The 9,784-nt window shown below is 38.9% G+C and overlaps 1 protein-coding gene across 1 annotated transcript in view; it reads right to left on the bottom strand.

The window, feature by feature from the left end:
* The window catches only part of LOC115210661 (paladin), a 137,032-nt gene extending 133,470 nt beyond the window's left edge, over window positions 1-3,562 (bottom strand). Inside the window, exon 1 of the mRNA XM_029779322.2 lies at window positions 3,066-3,562. The gene's annotated coding sequence lies outside the window, so the exon portion shown is untranslated. The remainder of the gene's footprint in view (window positions 1-3,065) is intronic.
* Window positions 3,563-9,784: the final 6,222 nt, after the last annotated feature.

Here is a 9,784-nt window from a genome sequence, read left to right as displayed (position 1 = left end):
GAATAATTGTTAAAATATTAGGATATTTTTTCTTTACATGAAACCAATGGTAGCCTTAATACATAAATAAATAAATTTATCCACCAAGGCAATGTTGAACACTCATTTTCATCGTTCGACATTTACGCATGTATGTATGTATGTATGTATGTATGTATGTATGTATGTATGTATGTATGTATGTATGTATGTATATATATGGGGAGAGTTTACGAAAAAAACAAAAGACGAAGACAGGTGGTGTACAAAACAAACAGATGTATTAGTATAATGCTCAGGAATAGAAAAAGTCTTTTACGTTTCGAGCCTTTCTGTAGAAGAGCATAGGCTCGAAACGTAAAAGACTTTTTCTATTCCTGAGCATTATACTAATACATCTGTTTGTTTTGTACACCACTTGTCTTCGTCTTTTCTTTTTTTTTTCGTAAACTCTCTCTCTCTCTCTCCACATATATATATATATATATATATAATATATATATATATATTATATATATATATATATATATATATATATATATTTCTTCTACACATTTTTATTTATTTATATATATAAAAAAAAAAGTAAATGAATTCACATAAAAAATATTGTGAACCAAATACAAAAACGAAATGTGTATAAACTGTCAGATGTCAGACTTATATACCGCTGAACACATACGCACACGCACATCACTCGATCACCCTGTCAACATCATACAAGTTAATGGAGACTGTGTGGTCGGTCGACCTGCTAGAAATAGCAGCCAAGTTTTCCCCCGATCACAGTGTATCGTCTTAAAAACAAAAAGAGGACTGAATAGGATCACATAGTTCTGAGATTTAGAATCTTTTCATAGATTTACACTATGACTGGAATGCTTTTTTTAAAAATGTGATGGTCACGGTTGGAATGCTTTTAGATCATACGTCTTGCTCGATCGGAGTTGAATTCAAAGTTAAACAACTATGTTAATATATCACGCTCTACACGTTTGTCGAAAAAAAACTCACATGAAAAATGATAAAAACATACATTTGACAGCCGTTAGATGATGTACTTGCTCAATACACACACACACACGTATATAATTTGTGTGTGTGTATATATATATATATATATATATATATATATATATAGATAGATAGATAGATAGATAGATAGATAGATAGATAGATAGATAGATAGATAGATAGATAGATAGATAGATAGATAGATAGATGCATACATACACACACATATATATATATACATGTATACTCACGCGCGCACATTTACACTCACATCTACCTAAATGCATGCATACATACAAGCGTGCATACATACAAACATACAAACACACATAAATACATACATATTTTCACACAAACACTCGTATGCAGGCTTACATATATGTACACACACAGACGTACGTGCTCGCAGCATGCACAAAAACGCGCAAACACACATTCGCGTGTACACACGCAGTATATACAGAAACATGTACACGCACATAGACACACATACATACACACGCGCATACACACACATATACGCGCACACATAGTCACACACTCGCGCGTGCGCACTTCAATGTTTTCACTTAAGCTCCCGTTGTTTCTATTAAGCAACTGCGAGGTTGAATTACCCTAAATTTGGATGTTTAACCCCTCATTTGTCAACTCTCGTTAAGTCTACACAAAGGCGTTTGATAATATTGATAGCAGTAATGTACTGAGGTCCATTACACCATTTTACTCTTTCCTTCAGAACCTATTTTGTGAGAGTCAACGAGGGAAGCTTCTACCTAATCACTCCATACGCTAGAAACAACAGCTAAACTTCCTACCACCCTTAAAAAAAGACATGGGATAATGTAGTCTTAGGTACATTTCACTGTTTTGTTTTGTTTTTACCGGAAGGTCACGATGGGAAAGCATTTAAACGTAAGTGTATGCTCAATTAGCGTTTATCTAGAGCTAAACAAAAAAGAAGTGGTTTTGTTCGAGAAATTATTATTTCAGGCTGGCGGATCAGAGGAAGAGGTAAGCGCCTTCGGAGCTGAGGTTTCGATTCCCTGCGGAAGTCAAGTCGCTTTCCCACGACTTAATAATGACATTGAGAAAGGCATGACCGTCACGCAGTCCGATTCCCCTTCCCTACAATTTTGGCAGGCTTTGTGATTAAACAAGGCAGACGTGTACTGACTGCTGGGGTCGGTTCAAATAGGTGACCGTGTGCCCGTAGAGGGTGGCAAACTCCCAGCCAGACTTATAAATAATCCTTTATTTGTTTTCGATTCGTTGTGAGAACAATGCAACTTTCTTCACTTATGTCCCTAAGATTCTTGAGAAAGTAATAGTCAAACCTCTTACATGTTTCATTTGTTCTGCCACTAAATTAATTTTAATTCTGACTATAATTATCAATTATGATAAGATTACATAAACAATGTATTACATTTTTAAATATGATTTCCTGTTTCCTTTTTCATATTTTTTAATACAACACTAATTAATAATTAATATTGAATTACAATGTGGATTGGTATATATCCACTTGAATCAACCGTTTTATGTCATGGGTACTTCTCTTATCGATCACGAAGAAATAAAGTAGACTCCACACACACACACAAACACTTTCAACAGAATTTACATAAGGAACTGGGATAAAAGAAAAACAAATGATGAATTTTGTTCGTTCAATGCTCAAATATCTCAAACAGATTTAAATCTCTTTTTTTTTTTTAAGAATAACAACATTGGTAACAATAGCAAGAAGAGAGCAACAGCGATTATCATAAACAAAACAATAGCAGTGACAATAACAAACTCAACAAAGCAAGCTGCAAACAGAAAATGGAAAAAGGGTTTGCTAGCTAGCATCCCATTTACAATTGTCAAAATACACGATGGAAATAAGTTACACATAAATAACAAATATATATGTGTGAGTGTGCGTATATATTGACCTAAAGAACTAGAATATTTAGTTGTATATATTAAATAACTATGAAAGAAAAAGTATAGTTTTATATTCGCTGAATTTCATAATAGTGAACGCGATGCTCGATATCAACAATAAACCAAAAGGCCGGACTCACCTTCGTAGGAAAATTATATGTGTATATGTATATAGATAAATATATATAACCAAAGTTGTCAAAATAACCTGTCGATAGACGATTATATTAGTTTTTTTTTTAAGCTTCGTTTTCCACGTGGCTTTTGCTACTACTACTAATACTACAAATAAACTAGAAACAAGGCTTGGCAATAAGTTATATAGGAAGTTACAGACCGGTTGGTAGGTAGGGGGTGAGAATTAGTAGAGAGGAAGCGAGAAAGTGAGAGAGAGAGAGAGGGTTGAAGTAGAAGATGAGAAAAAAATCAAAAAAGAAACAGGGAAAGGAGGAGAAGACGAGGGTAAAACAAGGGGAACGTAAATGGTGGTAGCGGAAGACATAATGAAGTTGGGGCGATGAGGGAGTATATGTTAGCAGGCAAGGTGACTAAGGGGTCCATATGTATGATGTACTACAGCGATTGCTGAGGGAGAATGGGAGGGAAAGGGGGACTCTTGAGTAGGAAGTGGATATAAACGAAGGGGGCTGGGAGGGACCCGACATGCTCCCAGCTCTACCCTCTGTTGAAAAATACAGCGTTTTCTTTAGGGGTAAAGGAGGGGAAGGCAAGATGGGGGGCGGGGGGTAGCCTTGTGTATGTGTGTGTGTGTGTGTGTGCGTGTGTGTGCGTGTGTGTGCGTGCGCGCGGAGAAAAGGGTAGTGTCAAAAAATGGTTAGAAAGTAATGCGGAGAGAAGGGGTAATAATTCGAATAGGGGTATGTAGTTGTGTGGGGGAAGGGGGCTGGAGTTGATAGTTTGGAGAGGGTGGCATGAACGCGAACTGTGGTTTAGGTATAAATACAGTAGCGGGTCCTTGAGGAAGATTTCGTCAACTAATCGCTTGGATAATCTTCGTTAAACGAAGTTTTCTCATTCATTATATATATATATATATTGTATGTAAGACCTTCCCGTATTTTGTAATTAGTATGCAGAACGTGCCGCTGATGTCGAAGTGGGATGGTAATGTAAGAGACGAAAGAGAAGTGGTGACAGTTATGAGCAGCTCTCTCTCTCTCTCTCACCTCTCTCTCTTTCACTTTATTCTCTGTGTGTGTGTGTTTATGCTTCCGCTGGAGATGTCTAAGTATGAGTGTGTCTATGGAGACGTAGAGTTATGGCTGTGTATATATATGTAAGTGTATGTTGTAAGGGTGAGAGAGTGTCGTAGGTGAGTATGTGTTGTTGTTGTTGGTGTCTCTGTGTGAGTGTGTGTATGTGTGTGTGCGTGGTTCCGGGTGGGGGACGTCATGTGAGTGAATGAGATGGGTAACCCGATAACACGCTTCCGGAAGATTTCTGAATAACTCAACTTTTGCAGCCGGCAACGGCAATAATATATATATATGTATGTGTGTCAATGTGTTTCTGTATATGTAAACACACACACACGCACACACACACACACACACATACACACACACGCGCGCGCGCGCGCACACTCACACACACACACACACACAACACACACACACACACATATATATATATATATATATATATATATAAATTTATATATAGAGGGCATTATACATACATGCCAGGAGGCATTCTACATACACGCCATACGCTAAGAGGGACAATCAGTCATTTCTACCAAAAATATTACTAATCCCACCGAATGCAATTTTTCAAAGAAAGACATTTAAAAATATATAGACCTGTTAATTGCTATATATATATATATATATATATATATATATATATATATATACACAGATATATATACACAAATGTATTTGCGTGTTTAACTGTAATTATACATATATATACACACACACGCAGTTATACACAAATACACGCATAAATACACACATATACATACATACATACATACATACATACATACATACATACATACATACATACATACATACATACATATATACATACGTACGTACATACATACATACATACATACATACATACATACATACGTACATACGTACATACATACATACATACATACATACATACATACATACATACATACATACAAAGGATATATTGAAGAGTTCCAAAACAAAACATTTTCAAAATGGGAACTATATTGGTTGAATCCTTTGTGCACACAAAAGACAGCATTATTTTTGAAACGAAAACGCTACGATGAAATTAAGACAAGGGTTTAAGGTTCGAGCTTAAGGTTAGTGTTAGGATTTAAGGCTTAGGGTTAGCTTCAGGATTAGAGAGTTGGTTTAGGGTTAGAGTGTAGGTTTAGAGTTAGGGGTTTAAGGTTTACACTTAGGTATAGGTTTAGGGTTTAGAGTTAGGGTTAGGGATCAAGGTTGTGATTATGATGATGAAAATTAATAATTTATGGTTTTAAAACTGTTTATAAAATTTTCTGTTTGAAACAAGTTTTCGCTGCTATTTCACAACGATGAATGTTTTAAATATCACACGATACACTAGGGGAAGGGGGTATTTTTTTTCTGAATGACCTTCTCTTTTAAAAGCGTTCCATTTGTGACCATTCTGTATGTTTGTTTTTTCTCATAGGATCATATTAGAGTTTAGTACTCTCCCATGGAGCGGGGAGCAGTGAACTGTAATTGTTCCAACTTTAGCTAACCATAAATGGAAGGTGACCTAATGTGATGTTACACAGCATGCACCAGTTTTTGTTGTTTCATTTTCTCTTTCGGGTGTAACAACAGTTTTGACATAACAGATGGTAGTATGATGCAGGAAAAGAAAAGTAATACTGTGCTCGTGGCTCTACTCGCTAACCACAGTGACTTGGAGGTCACCAGCTTCCTGAACATGGCAAGATGTTTCGTGTTCAGAGTCAGGAAACAGTTGGTCGACACTAACGAGGACGTGTCATTTGTGGCCAAAAGAGACATTCTCAGCTATCAGAGGTCGTCAAGATAGCCGAGTTCGTTAAGCATGTCCAAGGCATTATCAACGACACCAGTGGGTCAATAAGGGCCATCACTGTGCAGCTCAAGTTGACCACTATCAAACATGTGGTGCATGAGAACATTAGTTACAAGTCTTACGGGATGAGAAGTGGCCACTTCATGTTCGTAAAATGAAGAGAAGAAATGCGGATGGCTCTACACATATCCTCTGGGGGTACCCACATTAATGCGAACCAAATTTCTGTCGTTTGTATGGTCCTGAGTGTTGTAAGTGACGAAAGCCATGTTATGCCGCTTCACTTCTCACAGGCCTTTAGGGCTAAGGCCACGGCCTACATCAAGGTACTGAACACTGTAGCCAGATCCTTGATCAAGGAGTGGCTCAGAGAAGGTACTACGCGTACCAACAAGGCACTACTCCCTCCACGCATGGCTCTCATGACCTAGAAGTGACAAACCAAGTACTTTCGTGACCATATTCTCTCCTAACAAATGGCCTCCTAAATCTCCTGATTTGAAATCCCCAGACGTTGCCAAGGAGACCAGCCAATGGTTTTACTACACCAAGGACTCTTTGAAAACTGTCACTGTAGACCATGATGGACAATATGAACGAGATCCAGTAAGGTGGCGAACTGGCAGAATCGTTAGCTTGCCGGACAACATGCTTTTTCTCTTTCTCTTTTCTCTTTTACTTGTTTCAGTCATTTGACTGCGGCCATGCTGGAGCACCGCCTTTAGTCAAGCAAATCGACCCCGGGACTTTTTCTTTGTAAGCCCAGTACTTATTCTATCGGTCTCTTTTGCCGAACCGCTAAGTTACGGGGACGTAAACACACCAGCATCGGTTGTCAAGCAATGCTAGGGGGACAAACACAGACACACAAACATATACACACAACACATACATATATATACATATATACGACAGGCTTCTTTCAGTTTCCGTCTACCAAATCCACTCACAAGGCATTGGTCGGCCCGGGGCTATAGCAGAAGACACTTGCACAAGATGCCACGCAGTGGGACTGAACCCGGAACCATGTGGTTGGTAAGCAAGCTACTTACCACACAGCCACTCCTGCACCTTAGCGGTATTTCTTTCGTCTTTACGTTCTAAGTTCAAATTCTGCCGAGGTCGACTTTGCCTTTCATCCTATCAGGGCCTATAAAATAAGTACCAGTTGAACACTGGGGTCCATGTAATCGATTTATCCCCTACACCGAAATTGCTGGCCTTATGCCAAAATTTGAAACTAACATGAACGAGATCCAACCGATCCATGCATGCAGCCGTCTCCATGGCCTTATCGAGGACGAAACTGAAATTGATAGCTGTTTTATTAAATTATCTGTTACCTTATCATTAAATCTAGCCGAACATTTGAACCATTTTTCTGAAAATATTTTGTTTTATATCTATTTAATATCTGTTTTTATCTTTTTATATTTTATTTTGCTTTCAATCACCAGGTCCGCCTTCAATGTACATGTGCGTGCTTGTTTGTGTAAGTGCTTAAATGCATGTATGTATGTATGTATGCATTTTTGTAGATTTATGTGTGCTTGTATGTACATACGCGCAATATAACACATAAATAATTCTATATAATTCAAACGCCACAAATGATGTATGGGACAATAAGACTCTGCATGACTTTACGATTTAAAGGATGGTGAATAAAACAAGATGTTTCCTTCACAACCTCGCTACCAAGCAGGTGGCCGGTCAAAATGAACTCCAAACGAGAAAAAGAAAACATAAATTCATGCATACATAGATACATACAAACAGACAGGCATGTATGATGGTTCGTCCATCAGTTTGGCCAAGACCAAGCAGCTGCAAATAATAAATAAATAAATAAATAAACAGACAGACAGGCAGGCAGGCAGAGAGAGAGAGAGAGAGAGAGAGATGTGGTGAGAAGAAGAAAGGAAGAAAGCAGAAAAGGATTGCTCGTTTGTATGTTCTGCTGTGACCGAGAAGGCCATTTCTAATAGAGAAATATTTCTCACAGACCACACACTGATGTTCAAGGTTGTTGGGGTGTAATTTACGAACTTTCATTTTGGCTTTTGCTATAGAGATTCGTAAATATTCAAACGCCCTGGTGTTAGCTTCCTTTTACGTAGATCTGTCTCTCAGATGCTTTTACGTGCTGTACCAACAACATACCCTTCATTTACAGAGTAGAAGATTGCTTTCGGCAGTTTACAGCCAGGCACTTTGATAACATGTTCTGCTCAACACAGTTGTGTTTGCTCGACCTGAGCAAATCAGGAAAATTTGGTACACTTGAGAATCTATTTTATCACCTAGTACGTTATGCTTAGCATCTTCCTCAGGCAAAACATATGGTTCACTGCAAGATTTAGCAAAGAACTGGTTCACTAAGTGATTTTCCACGCTATAGAAAAGGATTAGAAGGATGACAGCATGTAAACTTTGATTTTGGTATATATGCCAATTCCTGGACTCTCTATACTGTGCCGCAGTTTTCCAAAAAGCCATACAGGCTTTGCTAATACGTGTCTACATTTCTGCATCAATGCAAGTATTTGAGGATTGTGCACTTCCAAGATATTCAAAATTCTCTATTGCACACTTTTGAGAACTGATTGACAGCTGTCGGTATGCTCGACGCATCGTGCGTAGGCAGTCCACAATCATCTGCAAACAACATTTCACAGTTACTTAAATATCTAACTTTAGTTTTTTCCTTGCAATCTGCGAAGATTAAACAACTTGCCATCATCTCTGTACCTAATATCAATTCCATATGGAAGTGATCTGAACTTGACTGCAAACACGATACTAAAAAAGGCAGGTGCTAAGATACAATTATGTTTCATCAGGGATCAAGGCAAGCAAATGGATAGATGGGTGGAGCACTACCAGGATCTCTACTCACGGGAGACCACAGTGGCTGAGGCTGCAGTCGAGAGTGTCAAGATCTTGCCAGTCATGTGCGAACTTGACCGTCCGCCATCTATAGCAGAGCTCACCAAGGCTGTTGACTCCCTAGCAAGAAATAAGGCTCCGGGAAAAGACGGCATCCCCTCAGAGATCATCAAAGCCGGCAAAAACACCATCCTGCTTCGGCACCTTCATGAGCTTCTGTGTCAGTGCTGGGAAGAGGGTACAGTCCCTCAGGATATGTGGGATGCCAACATCATTACGCTCTACAAAAACAAAGGTGACCGTGGTGATTGTAATAATTACCGTGGTATATCCCTTCTAAGCACTGTTGGAAAGACCTTTGCCCGCGTTATCCTGGCCAGGCTACAACTACTTGCTTCTCGAATCTATCCGGAATCGCAGTGTGGCTTTAGAAGAAGCAGATCAACTATCGATATGATATTCTCCATACGCCAACTTCAGGAGAAGTCCAGAGAGCAGAAAATGCCATTATATATGGCCTTCATTGATCTAACAAAGGCTTTTGACTCGGTAAGCAGAACAGGCCTCTTCCTCCTGCTCCAAAAAATCGGATGTCCACCAAAGCTGCTAAGGATCATCAAGTCTTTCCATGATGACATGCAAGGCACCATACAGCACAACAGTTCAACATCAGCCGCCTTCCAAATAAAAAACGGGGTAAAGCAAGGCTGTGTCCTCGCTCCTACATTGTTTGGCATCTTCTTCTCACTCTTGCTGTCACATGCCTTTCAGACATCAGATGATGGAGTGTTTCTGCACAGTAGAAGTGACGGGAAACTATTCAATCTCTCGCGCCTGCGTGCCAAGACCAAAATCAGAAACGTCCTGATCAAGGAGATGTTATTTGCTGATGATGCCGCTCTGGTAACACACACAGAAGAAGCCC

This window comes from Octopus sinensis, linkage group LG1 (genome assembly GCF_006345805.1).
Source record: "Octopus sinensis linkage group LG1, ASM634580v1, whole genome shotgun sequence".
Taxonomy (NCBI): domain Eukaryota; kingdom Metazoa; phylum Mollusca; class Cephalopoda; order Octopoda; family Octopodidae; genus Octopus; species Octopus sinensis.
Note: the sequence above shows the minus strand (reverse complement) of the source record. Positions and strands in the feature narration are given on the sequence as shown.